This window comes from Carassius auratus, chromosome 39 (assembly GCF_003368295.1).
Source record: "Carassius auratus strain Wakin chromosome 39, ASM336829v1, whole genome shotgun sequence".
Classification (NCBI taxonomy): Eukaryota; Metazoa; Chordata; class Actinopteri; order Cypriniformes; family Cyprinidae; genus Carassius; species Carassius auratus.
In genome coordinates this window covers 6501075-6524748 of record NC_039281.1, presented here as the reverse complement: position 1 = coordinate 6524748, position 23674 = coordinate 6501075, and the positions used below count along the sequence as shown (strand labels likewise).

Below are 23674 nucleotides of genomic sequence, written 5' to 3'. Positions count from 1 at the left end.
TATATATATATATATATTTTTTTTTTTTTTTGTAGTAACAGAAATAATATGGTCTTTCTGAACCAATTTCAGTAAATTTTTAGTCCGATTATTTTCAGTATAAATAAAAATATGTCTGGAAAGTGCAGTTTTTGATTCAGTATTACACGACCAATCAAATGGACCGATTAGCTGTTGGCCTTTCACTCAGTTTCTATAAATATTTGCGGCTGAATGCTTATGTAACCTTTCAAACCCACCCAGCATTTTCTCAAGGCTCTAAACTAAAATGATTTCTGAGATCGCATGCTGGCCTTTCTCATTCAGAAACTTATAATAGAGAGAGGTCACTTAAAAAAAAACCTAGTCAATGAATCCCAGCTGGTGAAATTTCCAATATAAACAATTCTACTGAAAATGTAAATTTCATATGTACTCTTTCCCAGAGTTTATAATGAATAATCCACTGAGGCCAAGAAAGACAAGCAAAGCGCAGTATTTACCGGTAATGTAAGAAATATAACTGAGGAAAGATTTGAGATCAGTGTTTCCCTCCATCTCATCATCATGCAACAGAGGCTGGCACTGAACATGAACCCACTGTATTCGGATATCTCCGCTGGGAACGAGGAAATTAGAAAATTAATAGCTTTAATCAGTATTTGTTTCCTAAACTTAAGACACTTGTGGCCCTGTGGACCCTGTGAAAATAATTATTATACTAACATACAATTTAAAGACTCTCACTTAAAGTTGCACACTAAAATGTCCAGCAGTATTTATATATATATATATATATATATATATATATATATATATATTAGGTGAATTCTGCCACATTTCAAATAAAACAAAACAATAAAAGAATAAATATGGTGATGGAAATGACATATAAAAAAAAATAATACAATTATTTACTCCTTTTTCTCGCTAAGAGGAATTTCACAGTTTACCAAATTACAGCTTGATTAGAAATTCACACTTTAAATATACTGCTGATATTTACCTTTTTTATTTGTTTTTACACATAACATAAGCATTCTCTTTGCAAAGCACATATGTACAGATGTATTTTCACATAATAAATACTGAAATGGTTAATGATTATTTCACTTTCAGTTCACATCATATTTAAAATGTAAAAAAAAAACCTCATTATTCATTTTCTATTTATTTTAATAGAAAAAAGCAATATCTTATAGTAATATAACAATTTATGTTACAATAAATTTCTATTTCAAATAAATGCTATCTTTTTTATTCATTGATTCCAATTCTCGCTATTAACAAACCATTAACTATGATTTTGCCTCAAAAAACTCCCAATTTGCTGCTTATTAATATTTAGTAAGGTAGTTGTTAAATTTAGGTTTGGAGTAGGATTAGGGATGTAGAACATGGTCATGCAGAATATCTGCTTTATAAATACTAATAAACAACCTATATGTTAATAATAGACATGCTAATAAACAACTAGGTAACAGTGAGAATTGGCCTCTAAAATAAAGTGTTACCAATAAACTAGCACAACAGTTTTCAACTCAGATAATAAATAAGACATGTTTCATTCAGCATATTAGTATGATTTCTGAATGACCATGTGGCACTGAAGACTGGAGTAATGCATCACAGGAATAAATTACATTTTAAAATATATTCAAATAGAAAATCGTTTTTTTGAATTGTAATAATATTTCACAATATTACCACTGCATTTTATATCAAATACATGCAGTTTTGGTGAGCACAAGAGAGCAAAAAAAAAAAAAAAATAGCAAAATGATGACTGCATAGAAAACAAAACTTCCAAGACAGTTTTAATAGGAGCTCAAGACTGAAAAAGGAAAAAGAAAAAAGAAATCAGTTTTTAATTATAGTCGATCTCTGGAACATAAGTGCCATAAGTTAAAGAAACACCAACTAACTAACATAATGTAGGTTATATATCTTATATAGTAGCACCTCTAGAAGCCGTATGTTACAATGCAGCCTAGTCAATTAAATGAGTAAACTTAATTTAATAATGCAATTGAAAACATGATGCCATTTATATTGCAACTGATTAAAACAGTATACTGTAACATTTTAAATCCAAAATTTCTATATTCATAAGTATTCATTTGTAACTGTAAAGTTGTTCATACGGTAATAATTTACATTTATGGTGGTGTCAATAGACAAGTAAATTAGTCAGTATTTTAAGTTTCAGTGTCAGTGCAAATGTAAATAAATTTATGTTTTGTTATGTTTGTTTACGTAAAATACAAATTCTCACGAGATCACGTTGTACAATGTGTGCCCCTGTTGGTGCACCTTAGATAACCTGCGCAATCACTCAGGTCAGTGTCCACACACACTCCCCACTGAAGCACCCATCTAAAAAACACTCTCTGCACAAGTACTGCTGCTTATTAATACATAAACGACTGTTTGGAAGGTGTTACAAGGTTGCTAACCCATGCAGAATGGGATCAGATAGCGAGGAAAAAAGTGTAAAAGAAGTGCAAGACAGATGTGTCTGAGATGTTGGCGTGTTTCCAAAGACCCCCCAGAGATGTAGTACCCCTCTTGTATTTGGCTGTAGGAAACACTATTTATAAGCGGCTGAAATGTTTGGTATTTCCTCTGGGGATGGGGCAGGGAGAAGGCATTGTTTTCCTTGGCTGACTTTGATTGTCTTGCTGATTCTTTTTGTTGAAATGTCAAAGTCTTGCTGTTTTGTTTATGCATTTCCATTTGGGTTGAGAAGGCCATTACTTTAACCCAGCCCCCCACCTATCCCCCAATGCTGTCTATGTTTTTTGCCATAAACTCTGACTTTTCAATGTAGCACAATGGTCAAAAACATTACATTTTATGTCTGTTCAACCCCCTGTAGTCCTCAAATTTAACACTGCGGATTCACTATGGACTTTCAACATTGACAATCAAAAAGAGACCAAATGCCAGTGTAAGGATATTGGCAAGTTTGCAAGGATATTGGTTTTATGATGCTCCAAAAAGTCTAACTCGGAGTAACCAAACACTTAAAGGCACCAGTGGCACCTGCATCTGTACGGCTGTACTGTGCGTTTCATGAGCATTTCTGACTAACTAAGGCTGAGAAACATTTTCCCTGCGAATATATTTCAGCAAAATGAAAATATAACCTATTTGTGTCCCATATTTCTTTCAAATGAACCAGCGATGCCAATCATTTGTGAATTGGTGAACTGGACGAATGCATTTGGACTGCTCTTACACTGAATCTAATAGCCTCCCCCTTGCATCTGGACTGAAATTATCGAGGGCATGAGGCAAAAATATCACCAAATTAAATTCTAAATCTATTACGGCACAATTAAACTAAATCTATTACGTCTGTTGCGAATAAAATGAAAATTAAATGAGAAGTGTTGATTGTGGCATTACATTTAGATCGGAGCATATTGCATCATATTTCTTTTTTATGTGTTTTACAGTGTTGCGCATTATAACCAATCACACATGATTCTGTTGAACTCATGAATGTAATGGCCAATCAGAAGTGCTCAGATGAGTCATCGGTGAAACTGAGTTTAGTTCATTGCATGCGTTTGTTAACTGAATTCTGCTCTCTCGTGAATTTACTCATCACAAACAACAAACTGCAGATGTACATGCAATGTAAGTACAAGATTCATTTCACAGTGTAGGAAGCTTCAGTGAAAATAATGTGAGTGGTTTAATTAAGAGTGCTTAAACTCATGCTAATAGTCAGTGATAATGTGATCATGTAAATTTGCTCGCTTTCGGTATATGATTTATTTGCTATTTAAACAAAATAGTGAAATAATTATTAAATTGCAATGTTTTTACTGTGATCATGTTAAATATAAATTAAGTCATATTAAAATATTTTAAGACATGACACCCATACCTGGTACTAGTCTAAAAAGACGTGTTTATGATGTGCAGTTAACAGATTTCACTAACATTAGGCTACTTTTAGCCTTATACTCTAGAGAAGGTTCACCGCTTTTGTTGCATTATCTAAAAACATAATGTTCTTTGCTTTAAGTTGTGAGCACACTACTGGTCAAATGGTAAGGGTCAGTAGGAATGATTAAAATTACAGTAAAAACAGTAATATTGTGAAATATTACAATTTTAAATGTTATTTTCTATTTTAATATATTTGAAAATTGGATATATTTCTGTGATGGCAAAGTTGAATTTTCAGTCTACACTGTCACATGATCCATGAAAAATCAATAGTATGCTGATTTGCTGCTCTAGAAACATTTATTATCATTATTACCAATCTCAGAAACATTTGTGCCGTTTCATATTTTTATGGAAACCATGATAACATTTTATCAGGACTCTTTGATGTATAGAAAGTTACAAAGAACAGCATTTATTTGAAACAGAAATCTTTTGCTGTGGTCTTTATTGCCACTTTTGATCAATTTAAATGTATCCTTGTTGAATACATGTCTTATCTTCTTTTTAAATAATAAAATAAAATCACACTGACCCCAAACTTTTGATCAGTTCAATGTTCAAAGGTGTAAGTACATTAGCATATGTCAGATAAATTTTTTTATGTATCAACACCTATTTAGTATAACATTACAACATTAAGGCTACAGCTGGAAAAATGTTTAATGTTTAATTCAGCAACTATGTTGTTTTTGATATAAGAAGCATTAACATTACTTGATTTAAAATTTTTAAATGCTATTATGAAAGTGTATAACATATGGCTTATTTTACACAAAACTTTCTGTGTTAGTTGTGAAGTGTTTTCCACCCGAAACACAGTACATCAAATACATCAAATCATCAGTACATCAGATAATCAGACATCAAACAGTCAGCTTGTGAAAAATATGCTTTTACATAATAAGCTATAGATAGCATTCCATGACTAGAAACACAAACATGTAGCTCGTTTGTATTCATAATTCATGGATTATGCATCACATAAATTGCAGAGCGTTTTTCAGTCATGCACCACAATCCTGCTCTGCCTTAAGTTGGGCTGCTACTGAGCCGATGGAGAGCGTAGGAGTCCCCGTTCTCTGTGTTCACATGATGGTGAAGTGAGTAAGTGTGAGTGAGTTAACTCTTCATCCCTTCTCTTCCTCCTACCTGCTCTCCAAACCTCTGCCTGTATTCCTAACAAAGGGCTGTAAATCCACGGAGCTCAACTTAAATGTGCAGAGCTCCTTCTGCTGAGAGTCAAAGTAAACATGCGAAAGGTGAGGAGGAGTTATGCACGAGGACGGTTTTATACGCTCATAAATGAGTCAAGAGCAGATGACGTGTATGCTGAAATATGATTTGCTGATGCTAGTTAGGTCTCTGGAGTGTGTGTCAGAGTCTGTACAGCATTTGGGTGTCGTTACTAATTCAAAGTCAACATGGAATCAAAATGTACTTAATACATGTTTCTGGTCTTTCCTAAAAGCATACGATATTCTTAAAAAGTTTGTTTTCATAATCATTCTTCACGATCGAATAACTTTCACTTTATTTTCTTCTAAATATTTTGATAAATCTGTATAAAACATCACATTATAGACATTAATGCACAGCCTATGCCAATTCATGTTGACTAAGGTTGGAAAGTGATAACAATCATAATCATAATGCTAAGCCATGCTCCACCCTGCTTCACCGGCCCTGGAGCACGAGGTTCTGGGGTGAGGGTGGATGACGCCACTGCCTGACCCTCATGCCAGGTGAGATCACAGGATCCAGGCAGACACACGCATATGTACACGTGTGGCAGCTGGCTCTTAACAGCCACTGCGGGAGCGTCTCTCAGCTGCAGCAGGAAACTCCTGACCTCTCGCCTGCCTCCACCTCTCCGGCAGCACAGCTCATTATTCCCATATGATCACCTCTGCCTCCACCAACATAGAGACGGAGCAGCTGTGGCTCATTTTGATGCGCTGTATAGTGTATACACTATATATGAGGGTGTCATACAACATAGACAGGGTTTCTGCAGGATTAATGAAGGATTTGTTTTTAAAGGGATAGTTCACCCCAATATATATATATATATATATATATGTATATATATATATATATATATATATATATATATATATATATTATATTCACAAATTCAATTCTTTCTTCTGTTGAATACAAAAGAAAATATTTTGAAGAATGCTGACTGACAGTTGACTGACTTCAACTTCTCAGAAGTTTTTTTTTGCATCTCAAGTAAATATACCTTGATTTAAGGATAATTAGTTAGATATGTATAGTACTGGAAAACAAGACAAAAATATTCGGGAAGATACAACTTTTTTGCAATAAGATTTTTTTTTTATGCCTTAAGTATGAATTTAAGACTTTCTGCTCCTTTTCACAGCCTTATTTTGTGGAAGGGCATAGAGCTGAAGACCTGCAGAAACCTTGGCAGAGAACAACATCTGGTCAACCGAAGATCTAATCGTTTTTGCTCCTATTTGACAACAAATTATGTCTCAAAGGCCATGTTTAAATGCGTTTCAGAGGTTTTCCTTTAAATGAGCAACGGAATTGTAATAAAGTCCACACATTCAGTCTGTCACTACTAATTAGAACAGCTTTTCAGATGGTTTAAACCTTCCCAGAGGGTTTACAATCTCATGATTTGAAATGGATGTGCTAGTGGTTTGGGTCTCAACAGAGAGTTGTCTGGCACTGAACAGACCAGAGCCCTTTTCCAGCTGAGCTGCTGTTTGCTGGAGGAAGTGGCAAAGCTGCAGTGGAACAGCCTGTACAATTAGATGAAATCCAAAAAAAAAAGGGCCTGAAAAAACAAACAAACAAACAAACAAACAAAACTGATTGGATACCTGCTGCTCTCATGTAAATCAGTGTCTTATTTTTCTATTTGTTGTGCATGAGAATCAACAATCAGCTTTCAGGCGGGCGATGCATTGTTTCTCTTGATTGTGATTACTGTGTATATAATATGACAATCTGTGCATTAAAAGAAGAAAAAAGTAAACTTTAACTACTGTGTTCAAGTTTGGGGTCTGTTTTCTATTTGAATACATTTGAAAACGTTATTTATTCCTGTGATGACAAAGCTGATTTTTTAGGGGCCGTTATTCCAGTCTTTAGGGTCACATGATCCTTCAGAAATCAATCTAACATGTGGATGGCAATAAAACTTTTTGTGGAAACGGTGATAATTTTATTTCAAAGATTCTCTGATGTATAGAAAGTTCAAAAGGGCTTCATTTAACCAACTTGAAATGTAAATCTTGAAACATTGTAAATGTCATTACTGTCCCATTTGATCAAATAAATGTGTCCTTTTAAATAAAATCTGAATAAATCTGTTCAAAAACGAAATAAATAAATAAATGTCCCGGAACTTTTGTACTGTTGTGTACCTTGACAGTGGTGGTGCATATAAATAAAACTAATTAAGCATAATTTCGCATTAAATATAATTTTAAAGATGTCCAGAAAACATGATTTATCTAAACTGGAGTTGTACTTATATATGTGTTGCATAACATTTTTTGAAGCTACTTAACATCAACAACCATTTTCAAGCCATTTTAGAGCAAAATCATATCAGCAGAAGGCATCTATATTGCCTAGCCTTACTCCTTAAATATCGGAGACTTGTTTCTGAAAGAACAAGAGCTGGTCTGTCCAAAACATGCTGTCTACAGCGCAAATTAAAAAGCAGATTGTTGTGTTGATACTCATTCATAAAATATGACATAATCTTAATGCGCTGTGCTTGAGCTGACTATGAATCACACAAATAAAGCACAGGTCAACATCAGGATCATCCAGATATCCGCGTGTCTCATGAACACACAGTATGGCACTGAGAAATAACCAAGGATTTGAACAGGATCTTCACGACCTGAATAAAACATGTGACTGGGAGCATGTGATCAATATGCAACATCTTCATTAAGTACTGTACACAGTGACCTTACACCACAACGCACTGAGATCGAAGCATCACCTCCATAAGCAGACATGAACAGCGCGGTGTCTATTAGGGACTGTGCAAAATGTACCCTTCACACTCAGAGCCAGTCCAATCCAGACGAAATCCCCAGCTGGCCCCTCTAGAGGCTCTCAGAAGAGCTCTATGTGAGCTGAATTTGAGGCCATATGATGTAGCTGTAGTGTATTCTTCCCTGCCTTGATAATTCCCACCAATACGGTTAATATAGTTAATGCACTGCTTGACCTGTGTTTGTTTTTGAATGCATTTGGTGACGACAATCCAAAATAAGGCTTATTACGTATAGGTTTTTTGCAACACATTTTTTACCTCCTCTCATTCAATTCAAAGCAGGTGAAATATGATTTCAGCAGTGGCTGAATAGCGGTGCAGGAAACTGTATAGCTGACCACATTGAATAAAAAAAGATAATTTCACCAACAGGGATAAATAATTCGGGGAGAGATGAACAAGTATAGACATCTACAGTACTGGACAAAAAGGTTTATGCACAATAGACTAAAAATATCGGTTACGATTTCTATTTACAGTGGTTCTAACAAAGTTCCTCATGGAATGCTGACAACAATGTAAACTCGTAAAATAAAGCCACACCAGCTTCCAGTGATGAGAGGTTAACCTGCCACAATTCTGATTTAGGAATTGCAATGCATTGTAAGCACTTTGCATCAAAGTGTAAAGCATCATGTATCATTATAGTTATGAATAGGGTTAGGCAATATATAGTGACAGTAAAGACGCATTATGACAAATATTTCTATATTAAATTGATTTCAAAGACATATGACAGTTTCCTTTTTCAACATTCATAATAATAATAAATGTTTCCTGGGCAGCAAATCACCATGTCACACACCAAGGACTGCAAAAGTGTGTGTGGGGTTACTCTTGAGTTATGGTACAAATATGAAGAAAAAAAAAATATATATATATATATATATATATATATATATATATATATATATATATATATATATATATATATATATAAGCCATTTTCTCATATGTAGGCACGGTGAATCATTACATTTTTTTTTTATTAATTTTTTTTTTTCTGTCCTCCCTCAAGTGCAATTACTATTATGGAATTAAATGACAAAATGCAATTCTGTGTTTGCCCTTAGACCACATAAAAGCCCATCATACTTATGTCCATGTCCTAAATACAAAAACTATGGCGAGGGCAAAAAAGCCCATTTTAGCCTTCTGTTACCATCTAATTACGCTCTTATTCGTGTGTAATTTCGCATGAGAGAATGTGTCATCATGTCATGAGCCACAGGAGAGTAAAAAGAGGTGCCTTCATAACAAGTGAACTCTCATGCTTTCAGTTTGTTTTGCTTAGAGTCGCAGTGGAATAAAAGTCATCCATCCCTATTTTAGCAGGCAGTAATCTAAGCCTGCATGAAAGAACATTGTAGTGTACATGCCACTAAAGATCACTTATATTCTAGTCATAAATGTTGAATGGTTTATGAGTTATGTTAGCCAACAGTAGTGCTCTTTCAACAAATCAGATCAATCTGCCACATAATCTTTTAAAATTGACAGCTGTTAAATGACATTTTAATAACCTTCAGCTGGGGGTCTGCCTACAGGGTGCTCTGCATGCCAGTGGAACAAACTAACCCCCGAATACCTGCTTTCTGTTAAGGGATTCTGACAGCCTTTGATAAAAACATGACAAAGAATCACACTTACAATAGACTTTATATTGTATAACGACGTGTAAACAACCACTTACAAATCAAAACCAGCTGACGTATGAAAACAATTCAAGTGGAGTCCTGAGATCAAAACCGCTGCTGATGGATTTATGGTCTCATTCGAAAAAGAAGTAACATGAGTTTCCTATGATCAAAAACGTGACTAATGCTACTAAAAACAACTACAACTGCCACCAACATTCCTTTAGAGTGAAAACATGTTCCCAAACTTGTTAATAGCAGGTGAGCTTTTTTGTCGGAAATTATTAAAATTGATGCCAAGTACAGACTAAAATGACTAAAATGTACGCATAGCGGCTAATCTACGTTCTTTAAACTCAGGTAGGGCCTATCGTTTATCCTATTTTTAAAGAAAGCAATGTTTAAATATATTTGAAAAGATCATCAACAATAATTTTTTTTTCTTTTTTTTTAAATCTGCGAACTATTTTTTAACTAGCTATTGCATGTCGAACTATTCTTTCTCTGAATTAATTTTTATGTATCATTTTTTTTTTTTAATACTTTACATTTTGTGTCCCCTTGAAGGTTTGCTGAGGCCCCCTAGTGGGTCCTGGACCTCATGTTAAGAACCACATATCTGATCTCAAAAACAGTTCCAAAAGAGTGAATAAAAATAGAAACTTTTCCATATGATCTTATTCTGCAAGTGAAAGACGAGATTACATAAAAGCCATTGTACTGAAGTGCATACTAAATGAAACACTCAGTGTTTCAGGGATATTCAAAATACATACTATGTTTTGTCTCTATGGAAGCAATATGCGCAAATGTTCAGTGTATGAGAGCAAGCTATGTAACACTAATCATCCATTTATCTCTATCCAGACCCAATAACAGCTTCGAAACGCGGTGCAGAAGAGAACAGACACACCGACTCTACAGCACTGTTTCTCAATATCTAGCGTGCTCACTACCTAGACACATGCGCGTAATTTGCAGGGGGGTTACGGGGGTCATGACCCCCCCAAAAATCAGATCCAACTAATATAACCCCCTTAATATCATAACATCATTCAGATTAAAATAATATGAAACATTCAGAATGAATACTTTTGTAATTTAGTTCGTTTTCTTTATTAATTTCATTTGCCAGCAAGAAAGATAGTATCATATTTTAAATAATCTGTAGTGTAAATTAGCATGTTACCTTTTACACAAGAAAATTATTCATATGCCGCGAGTTTAACCCCCCCAATGGTAGACCCAAAGTTACGCCCTTGCCTAGACAGCATTTGAAGCGCGTACGGTGCCCCAAAACACTGTCTAGTTAAGCACTTCAGGAGGTTTTGCAGAACAGCCCCGGTTTACAGAATTATTCAAACTTCTCCGCTTTTAGTTTACTTCAGGATGTGTTAAACTACCTTGAATCTGACAGCCGAACTGTTCCTCACTTTAAATAAAACACAGCACAGATACATACGACCACATACTCACATACCAGCTTTAAATGTCGGACATTCTTTTCTTCTGTCATCTTGAGAGAAACCAAAAGGGGAAACAAAAGAAACCCCGATGTTAGAAGCAAGCGAGAGTGTCTCGGCGCGCAATCCTCCGCGACGCAGTGTGTCTCGAGAACGCAACTTTAGAGGAATGCGCGCGGTGTGCGCGCAGACAGACAATCGCAGGAAAGCGGCTCCTCCCACCGGCTACACACGCGCAAAGAGCCTCCAGAATGATGGCTATAGGCGGCTATGGTCTCCTTTCAGTCAGGTTCTCGTTATTGGCAGGGTCATTAATCACCAGACATTAATCTCTACGGCCAGCAATATCAACCATAATATGAATTATGGATGTTATCGTCTGTGGTCCTGCGAGGAGCAACCGTGACCCATTTATTACACCTGGCATATAACGGTGTATAAAATCAGGAGGAGTTGATATAATATAGCTTATTATATAGGAGAATCACATACAGATGAATGGTATGCAGAATTACCAATGCGCAGCTGTATGAGAGCAAATACAATCAAGATATATTTGCATTTCTCAGTCAGAGGGTTACAACAAACAGCTACATTTAAGTATTGCATTTTTTTAAACAAAACAATGAATCATTAAAAGACACAAAAGACAGCATACAGAAATATCAAACATTCTTTGACCCGCAAAACTAATACTTACATAACTTTATATAAATTATGTATCTTTATTTCACATTTCACATTTGACAAGTTGCCCCTGACCTGAATTATACATGAGCAACAATTAGTTCTGGTTCTTAAATCTGACTAGCTAAGCTCGCCTGTACAAGACGGACTACCTGATTACATTTTGAAAAGCGTATAAATCCCAACAAATGAACTGCATACATCACAAGAATGTATTAAATACACTGCCAGCAGTTGGAGATTATTAGCAGTAGACACAGAACTGTCACATGGTATTAGCTGTTCAAGTATGAGCAGACCCCTTGTCGAGAGGATCCCACTGAGATAAGACTAGCATTCTGTCCTATCATGGCCTCTCAACTCATGTCTGGAGTGTTGTGCACAAACAATCAAAACATAAAAAAATATATCAAAACACTAATTACTAATTGCTTCCTGGGTTGTTAGTACAGGAATACAGTGCAGTTACAGTCTCACGGCATTGCTGATAAAACTATTTACACTGTTAGAGTTCAGAAATCAAGGGCACTTGCTATTGACTGCCAAGTATGATTGACCCTGGTCAGTGAGAGCTTTAGGTGCAGCAGGTCCCACGGTCAACTAAACAAACAACACTTTAGAATACTGTAGTGAACTCATTTAATGATATTATTTGGAAAAAGCTGTAGGTAAATAAATATGCCATGAACCATAGTGAACCATTTCACAGTGATTTCTGTTTGGAAGGCTTTATGCCAGGGCTGCCCGCTCCTGTTGCTGGAGATCTACATTTGTGCAAAGTTCAGCTCTTACTGTAATCAAATAAACCTGAACCAGCTAATTAAGATCTTCTCGAACGCTTGATAATTAGAGGCAGGTGTGTTGGAACATGACTGGAACTGAATTCTTCAGAAAGGCAGCTCTCCGAGAGCAGAATCGGGCAGCTTTAGGCTTCAACTGTTTTCTGGAACTTTTCACCTGCGCCCAAGAGGTTATAGTTTGGCTGACTATAGTATACAGATATCTCCTGCTGGTAAATGCCATAATTACACCATTCTGAGAGCAAAAAGCATGTTTCTTCAACAAATAGCCATGCATGCTGACTATTTCAGTTTATATATATATATATATATATATATATATATATATATATATATATATATAAACTGAAATAGTCAGCATGCATGGCTATTTGTCAAAGAAACATATATTACATTATATTATATTATATTTGAGTCTACAGTAATATGTCTAAAATGTCATTGGACACATTTATATTGTGTGGGTTAAGTTGTCATAATGGGATTAAACAAAATGTTTTTTCAACAAAATGTAAGCAGTGAAACAACAAATTAATTATGAAACAAAACAAACATGAAGCATCAAACATATAAAAGGTGGCATATAGAAATATCAAACACTTTTCTGGCCAACGAAAACGAATAATTCGTATTATTCAAACTTAATATTCAAAATTTATATAATTTCATTTCTCTTCTGCCAGATCCATTTTTTTAACTTAATGAACTTACATTTTTCTGTCAGCTGATGCATGTATACTGCATATTCCATGAAAACAAACAGCTGATGGCATCACAGAATGAGATAATACTGTTTGTTCTTGCCACCTAAGATGAATGCTTTACTAAAGCAGACCCAGTCGATATGCAAACTGACTGTGGTTTAGTAAACTGAGAGGCCCAGTGAGGCCTGATATACACTTCTAGTGGCCATGTAGATGAAGAAAGACAACTCTGTGTTTCCTGAACGCTTGCTGCCACATAACACACCCATCACAAGATGAAAACCTGTCCGGCTTGTAAACCTCATTCCACTTTTGAGGGGACATGATACGTCCGAAGACATTACAGCTACAAAAAAAGGAGTGTCTGCGGCCATCTGACGAAACACAAAGACACTTTCTGCAAGAGCTTCCTCCAGAGGCTTTCAAGTCCAAACCCTCAGTGGTTTGGATGAGGGAAAAATGATTATAATGTGCAGAATAAATCAATTTGTATTTTCAGGAGTGTGGTTATTTCTGAGAGGATGCACTCATTTTATGATGAATTCATTCATTCCACTCAAACAGTCTATTGCCGCCTGCATGCCTTGAATGCTTCTGAGACATTCCTGCCGTTCTATTTTTAATTTTATTTCAGAGGGTGAGACATTACAAGCTGCTGATCAACAGTTTGAGAAGACCGGGTGAAAGAATGAGGGTAAAACTCTAGCTGACAGGAAGCACAATGACATAAAGGCAGCTTACATAACAGATCATCATCAACACATCAGAGTGAAGATCCAGGGGAAACGCATCACTCGCAGCACCTTTTTTACTCAATCTGTTGACTGTCTGAGGTGGGCGACACGCTGCGTGACAAGCTGCCTCCACACACCCTCACGTGTCGGAAACACAGTAGATGGCTTTCACGTTAGATGTTAATGAAACTTTCAAACACACTCAATGGATGGATGCTCCACAATATTTAAATTGGATGCACGGTTGGGTGACAATAAGCCAATCAAAAGCAAGCCTCTAAGAGGAAACAACAAAAAGTAAAAACATTAAGTGATCCACGGGAAAAAAAACACAGTTCTGATTGGTTTATAAACTTCCATTGACTTTCATTTGAGTCTGGACTGAACCACAACATGTGTGCAAAACCACCGACAGAACTTTCCCACTCTTCCCAAAGCGTGAGAGTTCCTGTTTTAGAATAGTTTCACCATGTCTCTGATTAGCACTGTATAGCTTGAACCACCAGTTGGGAAAGCCATGATCACCCACAATTTCCGTTGGTCTGTTTTCTGTTTCTTGTCTGAATAAAAGTCATTATAGAAGCAACATCAACATCACTGGAACCATTTGAAAGCTCAGACAGGTTCAGTGTGTAAAATTATAATGCAATGTCTCAGTTTACCAGTAATTAATAATAATGCTTAAAAAAACTGATATATGTATATATTTACTTACCATTGTCATTCATAAATTGCTAGTAGTTGTAGAAGAACTGCTAGAAGCACATTGAATTAAAGGCAGTGTATGGGATATGGTTCAGAAACATTTTTCATCCCGACAGCAATCACTAAGTTAAGAGGTTTAAATATATTCATATTTATTTATATTATCTGAGGAGGATGATAGGACTATAAAATGTTTGTCCAATCATGTCCCTTTTTCCCAGGCCTATGATTGGCTGTGTTACCTGCCTGTCAATATATGTATTTGCATATCTCCGCACTCCCTGTTCATGCAGACATGATACGTCTTCAGCATGTTCTGTTATGACATTGCACACCGAGTGTGTTATTATTGTAATATTACGCGCTTTGTACTGTAATGTTTTCCCACCGGTGAATGAGACATGAGGCAATCTGACAGCACTGTTAGCCTCTGGTTGTGCACGTTCATGTGTTTTGGAGGAGGCATGGCTTTGCAGAGTTATTTCAGGGAGGGAGGGATCTTATGTTTTCAAAGCTAGCTTACTCTCAGAAATCACCTCCCCTGACCTTTAAAGATGCAGTATGTGAATTCTGAGAAATGCTGTTGATATTTGAATATTATATATACAGTACAGACCAAAAGTTTGGACACATCTTCTCATTCAAAGAGTTTTCTTTATTTTCATGACTATGAAAATTGTAGAGTCACACTGAAGGCATCAAGTGCTATTTGAGCAAGAAGAAGAGTGATGGGGTGCTGCGCCAGATGACCTGCCTCCACAGTCACAGGACCTGAACCCAATCGAGATGGTTTAGGGGTGAGCTGGACCACAGACTGAAGGCAAAAGGGCCAACAAGTGCCAAGCATCTCTCGGGGAACTCCTTCAAGACTGTGGGAAGACCATTTCAGGTGACTACCTCTTGAAGCTCATCAAGAGAATGCCAAGAGTGTGCAAAGCAGTAATCAAAACAAAAGGTGGCTACTTTGAAGAACCTAGAATATGACATATTTTCAGTTGTTTCACACTTTTTTGTTATGTATATAATTCCATATATAATTCCACATGTGATAATTCATAGTTTTGATGCCTTCAGTGTGACTCTACAATTTTCATAGAAAAAAACTTTTGGTCTGTACTGTATACATAATACAAACACACACACACACTACCTTTTAAAAGTTTGGGATTTATTTGATCAAAAATACAGAAAAAAACAGTAATCTTGCAAAATGTTTTAACAATATAAAATAATGGTTTCTATTTTTAATATCTTTTAAAATAGAATGTATTTCTAGGATGCAAAGCTGAATTTGCATCAGCCATTACTCCAGTATAAAGTGTCACATGATCCATGTTCGAATGATTTCTGAAGGATCATGTGACACTGAAGACTAAAAATTCAGCTTTGCATCACTGGAATAAATTAGATGTTAATGTATTGTGACATGCGTCCCGAGCGCTCGTCAGCGTCGCCCTGGCAACACACGGGAATCACCGGCACGAGCTCATCACGGGCTGAGCGGCCGCACCTGCAGCTCATCAAGCGGAGCCTTCCTAAACAGAGGAGGAAGACAGAGTGGTGAGGAATGTCTCCCAACAAGGACGCTAACCCTTTCCTCCTCTGTTACAGAGAGCAGCGTGTGACCGTCAGCCCCACCAAGGAGAGCACAGCACGGGATCCACCACTCAGGACACAGCGAGCACGAGGGACTTGAAGCGCCACAGGAGAGCACCGCCTTCACCCAGAGCACTTACCTTCAATAAATCCACCCTTCGGGGACTTTCTCTGTCAAACGGTTGTCGTGTAGTTCCTCACCCCGCCACACTGGTGGAGAATGCGGGCAATAGTGTGAGGTGGACACCGACAACCGACCCCTGAGGAGACCGTTAAAGCCACCCGTTTGTTTTTTTTGTTTTTCTTTTTTTCCCCCTTTCATTTTCATCTGCTCTGTTTCCACAGGCGGCCGCTCCTCCCCCGGCATGGAAGAACTGCTAAAACACCTCACCGAGGTGAGCATCCGCCAGCAGCAAATAATGGAACATATGGCCTCACGTCAAGGAGACGCCGAACGTGAGCTCGCCGCCCTCCGCGCCGCCACCCACCGCACACCGCTGCCTGACCCCCGTGTCCAGGCCGTCCAGCTGATGCCACGAATGACGGCGCATGATGACGTGGAGATGTATATTCAGATGTTTGAGGCCACCGCAGTCCGGGAGGCGTGGCCAGAGGACGAGTGGGCCCGACTCCTCGCGCCGCTGCTGACCGGGGAAGCGCAGCGGGCGTATTTCATCATGACGACCGAGAGAAGCCAGCACTATGGAGAGGTGAAAAAGGAGATCCTGAGCCGGGTAGGCCTTTCCCCAATCTGTGCGGCGCAGCAGTTCCATGACTGGGAATATCGAGCTCGACAGCCCGCTCGCGCCCAGGCGGCCGAACTATCCCGGTTGGCCCAACATTGGCTGTTGACCGGGGGTCCCTCCGCACACCAGGTAGCTGAGCGTGTGGTGATCGACCCGTTCCTCCGCGCCCTCCCCCGCGCGTTGAGGCAGGCGGCTGGCATGAGGAACCCCACCGATCTCGACGGGCTCGTGGAGGCCATTGAGCTGGCGGAGGCCGCCCAACACCGGGAGATAGGGGAGCAAGCGCCGCCTTTCCCCCGAAGGGTGGTCCAGGAGCGACGCTCGCCGGAGGGCACCCAGCGACCCGTGAGCAGGCCTGCGGTTCCCGGCCCCCAGGACGAGCCAATGCCCACCGAGCCGCCGCGTTCCCCAGGACGGACATGGCTAGCAGGCTGTTCAGTCCACGGTCCAGCGCCGAAGGCACCACGGGCCAAGGTGCGCATCAACGGCCGGCCATTCGTCGCCGTCCTCGACTCGGGCAGCGGGGTAAGCCTGATACAACCGACTGTCCTTCCACCCCGAACAGGTTCCAGAGCCCGGCTGGCGATAACGTGCGTGCACGGGGACACCAGGCATGTGCCGGCCGGCGAGTGACCATCACCGCGACCCCTGGTTCCTGGCCCGTCGAAGTGGGAATCTTAAGGAACCTTCCGGTACCCGTTCTCCTCGGCCGGGATTGGCCGGGGTTCGATCAGCTCCTCACCTCCAGCACACAGCCTGCTAGCCCGGCCGGGAACCGCCGATGCCGAAGTCCAGCAAGGCGCCCTCGACGAGGCCCCGCGCTGCTGACGTTGGACAGCCCTCGAGGAGGTGAGTCCCCCTCCCAAAACTCTAACCTGTTCTTCGATGTCTTCCAGCAGATAGCGGGAGGGGGTACGCTCGCCAAAGAACAGCGTGGGGACGAGCGCCTCAAGCATTGCTGGTCTCAAGTGCGGGTGGCGGAAGGGGAGGATCTACAACCAGCTCCCCACCCCACACCCCACTTCATCATCCAAAACGGCCTGCTCTATTATGTCGGCCAGCGGAGGGGGGAGGAAAAGACACTGTTGGTGGTACCGCGGAGCAAAGTCCCGGCGGTCTTGGAACTCGCCCACGCCCACCCGATGGCTGGCCACCTCGGCGCCCAAAACACGGTGCAACAGATCCGGGACCGCTTCCACTGGCCAGGACTGGAGGCGGATGTCAAGCGGTACTGCCAAGCGTGCCCGACGTGCCAACGGACCTCGCCACATACTCCTCCCCCTAGCCCGCTGATCCCGCTGCCGATCATTGAGGTGCCCTTCGAGCGCATCGGGATGGACCTGGTGGGGCCGCTGCCGAAGTCTGCCCGGGGGCATGAACATATCCTGGTTATCGTGGATTATGCCACCCGCTACCCAGAGGCCATTCCCCTCCGCAAGGCCACCGCCAAAAACATTGCACAGGAGCTCTTCCTACTGAGTAGTCGGGTTGGCCTACCAGCGGAGATCCTGACCGACCAGGGCACCCCTTTCATGTCCCGGATCATGGCTGACCTCTGCAAACTCCTCAAAGTCCGACAGATCCGGACCAGCGTATACCATCCGCAAACCGATGGGCTCGTGGAACGCTTTAACCAGACCCTCAAACAGATGCTGCGGCGTGTCGTGGCCGAGGACCGACGCGACTGGGACCAGATGATCCCGTATGTACTGTTCGGGGTCCGGGAGGTACCCCAGGCGTCCACCGGCTTCACGCCCTTCGAGCTCCTCTTCGGCCGCAAGCCCCGAGGGCTCCTAGATGTCGCCCGGGAAGCCTGGGAACAACAGCCTGTGGTATGTCGGACCACCGTCGAGCACGTCAAGGCCATGAGAGAGCGGATCGACAGGGTCATGCCATTGGTCCGGGAGCATCTGACCAAGGCCCAGCAAGACCAGCAGCGCCTCTTCAATCGGGCTGCCCAACCCCGGGAATTCCAGTCGGGAGATCACGTCATGGTACTGGTCCCCACCTCAGCCTGTAAGTTCCTGGCCCGCTGGCAGGGCCCATATACGGTCACCGAACGGGTGGGACCCGTCACCTACAAAGTGCGCCAACCCGGTCGCCGAAGGGAAGAACAGCTCTATCATATAAACCTGTTGAAGCGCTGGGTGGGGACCGGGCCCCAGCTCTCGGCCCTCACCGCCACCTCTCCCGTGGTTGTGGACATGGATCCCCATCTCTCTGCAGCCCAGAAGACGGAACTGCAGCACCTGGTCGGTCAGTTCTCGGATGTGTTCTCCCCTCTGCCAGGGCGGACGACCGTCATCCAGCACGAAGTCCGAACACCACCAGGAGTCATCGTCCGGCAGCGGCCCTATCGTGTCCCGGAGGCTCGGCGACACGCAATCGAGACAGAGGTGCAGGAGATGTTGAAGTTGGGGGTAATTGAGCCCTCGCGGAGTCCATGGTCCAGCCCCATCGTCATGGTCCCGAAGCCCGACGGCACCCTAAGGTTTTGCAACGACTTCCGCCGCCTAAATGAGGTCTCTGAATTCGATGGCTACCCCATGCCCCGCGTCGATGAGCTCCTGGATCGACTAGGAAGGGCCCGGTTCATCTCGACTCTCGACCTCACCAAAGGGTATTGGCAAGTCCCCCTGTCTAAGGATGCCAAGCCTAAGACAGCCTTCTCGACCCCCAGTGGCCACTGGCAGTACCGGGTCCTTCCCTTCGGCCTGCACGGGGCCCCCGCCACATTCCAGAGGCTCATGGATGTCCTGTTGAGGCCCCATATGGCCTACGCCGCGGCCTACATCGACGACGTGGTCATCCATTCAGAGACCTGGGGGGAACATTTAGAGCGGCTCCGGAGGGTGCTGCTGGACCTCCGCCGGGCGGGGCTCACCGCCAACCCCCGGAAATGTCACCTGGCTCTATCCGAAGCCAAGTACCTGGGCTTCTGCGTGGGACGTGGCCTCATCCGCCCCAGGAAAAGAAGGTGACAGCTATCCTCTCGGCACCGCGGCCCTCTACCAAGACCCAGGTACGAGCCTTTTTGGGGTTGGCAGGATACTACCGATGCTTTATCCCTAACTTCTCCTCCTTAGCCTCTCCCCTGACAGATCTGACCAGGAAGGGGCAACCGGAGAAGATAGCCTGGAGTCCAGAAGCGGAAGAGGCGTTCCAGCAGGTGAAGTCCGCCCTCACCACGGAGCCAGTCCTGCGAGCCCCCGACTTCAACTGCCCCTTCCTGGTGCAAACCGACGCCTCGGACACCGGGTTGGGAGCCGTTCTCTCCCAGGTCCAGGACGGCGAGGAACACCCGGTGATCTTTATTAGCCGGAAGCTGACCCCGACCGAACAACGGTATGCCGCCGTGGAGAAGGAAGCACTGGCCGTCAAGTGGGCAGTCCTGGAGCTCCGCTATTACCTCCTCGGACGCCGGTTTACCCTGCTGACAGATCATGCGCCACTGCGGTGGATGGCCCGCGCAAAGGACACCAACCCCAGGGTAACCCGCTGGTTCCTTGCGCTCCAGGACTTCCACTTCACCATACAACATCGGGCGGGGACGGCCAACGCCAACGCGGACGGTCTCTCCAGGATAGGGGCAGCTTTCGCAGGTCTGTCAGGCTCCACTCCCCACCCTCCCCATATCTCCCCATTGTACCGCAGGCGCAGGTCGACGCTTAGGGGGGGGGGGAGTGTGACATGCGTCCCGAGCGCTCGTCAGCGTCGCCCTGGCAACACACGGGAATCACCGGCACGAGCTCATCACGGGCTGAGCGGCCGCACCTGCAGCTCATCAAGCGGAGCCTTCTTAAACAGAGGAGGAAGACAGAGTGGTGAGGAATGTCTCCCAACAAGGACGCTAACCCTTTCCTCCTCTGTTACAGAGAGCAGCGTGTGACCGTCAGCCCCACCAAGGAGAGCACAGCACGGGATCCACCACTCAGGACACAGCGAGCACGAGGGACTTGAAGCGCCACAGGAGAGCACCGCCTTCACCCAGAGCACTTACCTTCAATAAATCCACCCTTCGGGGACTTTCTCTGTCAAACGGTTGTCGTGTAGTTCCTCACCCCGCCACAGTATATTAAAACAGAAAAATATTACTTCACATTGTAATAATATTTCACCACAATATAATTTTTTTCGGAAATTCAGAGTCTGGAAAAAAGTTTTTGATAAACAAATAGTTAAGCATTAAAAGCATAAAACAAATACTATATTTGGCTGGAACGTATCTTTCTATTTTCTATATTTTATGTCTTGGCCAGGCTGCAGAACTAGAAATGACGGGCTATATTATCACTGTTATTTTTATTGTTACTTTCAGTCGAACAAAGACACATTGCTTCTGACAGAAATGTGGAGCTCTAGACTCCATCACTATCATGCTTTCACACTGACTAACCAAATTAAACTGCCACAAATGTCAGTTCTACCCTCCCCCTGTCCCTAGAGGAATTCTTCAGCCTTCTTAACCTCATTCACATTCTTCTGACTCGCACCCTAACTTTAACATTTGCACTGTATTTATTAAATATTCTTATGAAACAAAACAAATTATCAGTGAATGAGATGCAACTGGGTTTACTAATTTTTATAAAGATATTTAAAATCTAAGTCATATTCACATTTATGTAAAACTGTAATATTGTGAAATAATATTTAAACAATTTACACACAAATCTGTTGCAAGAAAAACTTTTATTCAGCAAGGCTGTCACTTTGATCAATTTATAAGGTTACAAAATATTTTTATTTCAAATAAATGCTGTTCTTTTAAATTTTCCATTCATCAAATAACACTTGAAAAAAAACAAAAACAAATAAAAATAATAAAATAAACAGTACAACTTTTATAAACAATGTAGTTTAATTGTAAACCTCTTTTACAGTATTACTGTATTTGTAATCAAATAAATATAAATGCAATATACAGTATGTGTGTGTGTGTGTGAAATCATTTATGATGGAAAATGAACACACATGTTGTAAATAAAATTGATGAAGTTCATAAACTCATGGTTATGATTAGCATCTGCTGGTGGAAAACAACGGTATTCAGTGATTTGTTTATAATATTCAGCCCATTCCTAATCATACTTCAAAGTATCTCTATCTAATATAAGACTAACTTTACCTAGGTGATATATTCATATGAAAACCATTTCGAGAACAACGTTCAGTTCAATATTCAATACATCACAGCACCATCACGGACCCTCTTTATTAGCCTGTATAATCTCATATTAAGTTCTCTCAGTAGAATGAGACTGGAGGCATTACATTTTAAGAATCGGCTATACGAATGGGAAAAGGACCTTAATTAAAAGTGGGTAATTGCAATATTGCCTTTGCTTTAAAAGTAATTTACAGATAGCAATAAAAAATAAAAAAGCCAATAAAGCAGCAGGAACACCGCTAATGATTATCAAATAAATTAATTAGGTATATACAGCTTGTGTCTGTCACTAGTACCACGTTCATTAGCGATTGCTGAAGGCATTTAATGATCTGAAGACTGGCTAGGCAACCTACACCATTAATTCATTCAAGAAAAAACTAAATTACAGCCAAAGACAAATGCAGGACCAGAAAAAGACTGTTGTTTAAACCCCAGAGAAACGCTCTGCATGAGCGACTAGCTTCACATGTGGCCTTGAACTGTGTCTGTTGTTAGCTGTCAGGAGGAATAGGATCACAGGCGGCTTTAAATGGCGCAACAAGTCATGCTAAGGGCTATCTCAGCGCCGGCTGTTAGAGAGCAGATGATTGCAGAAGGATTGCAGTGATTTGTTTTATGGGGATGGAAAAGCTTGCTTGATTTCACGGCCTGGGGAAGGCAGAGTGTATTTCAAGTTGTAAAATAAGTAATGACTGGCCCGCTGCACTTAAACATGTATTACATTTCCAACTCACACAGATCCAGGTGATCTCAGAACCTATTAAAGCAAGTTGGCAGTATGTCTCATAACGTGTGTATAATGGCATTGCGTTGCGGTCATCTTGGCTGTGTCCGAAAGCAGAAAAATGCTGCCTCTGCAGGACTAAACACATCCGAATGCTAACGACCAATCAGCAGTGACGTCAAGTCTTGATTATATGTTTCAAAAAAAAAAAAAAAAGCATTTTGAATTGGCTGTTTTAGGTAAGCCAAACATTAGCTGGGTTTCCATCACCCTGCTTTTATGCACATTTTGAAGTATCGCATCAGAATCTAGTGATGGAAAAAAGTTTTTACACTCGCTTGGTGGTTTTTGACTTGTGCGAAAAAGGGATAATGCGAATAATGCGAGACGGAAATGCATTTTGCTAATAAATTTCTCCAAGTGCATCAAAAAAGTCATGTGCAAATCCTGACTAACCAGCGGATTGATCTTGTTCCATAGCATCTGAATGTTGTTATATGGTCATTCAGAAATGGAAATTAGAAAATTAGCAAATTCTATCATCAAAGTATTTCTGTATAATTGCCTCCCAGAACTGTTAAACGACTGGGTTCCCAAACAGCAGCATCCACCTCCGAAAGCAATAACCGTAACCATAACCGTACACATAATTTTAGCTATGCAACAACTGCTTATATTGTACATACAATATAGGTTGGTATGTTTTTTT

The 23674-nt window shown here is 41.2% G+C and overlaps 1 protein-coding gene across 1 annotated transcript in view; it reads right to left on the bottom strand.

The window, feature by feature from the left end:
* Positions 1–11325, bottom strand: part of LOC113058024 (probable E3 ubiquitin-protein ligase MID2) — a 61313-nt gene extending 49988 nt beyond the window's left edge. The window contains exon 1 of the mRNA XM_026225690.1: positions 11114–11325. The gene's annotated coding sequence lies outside the window, so the exon portion shown is untranslated. The remainder of the gene's footprint in view (positions 1–11113) is intronic.
* Between the last annotated feature and the right edge of the window lie 12349 nt (positions 11326–23674).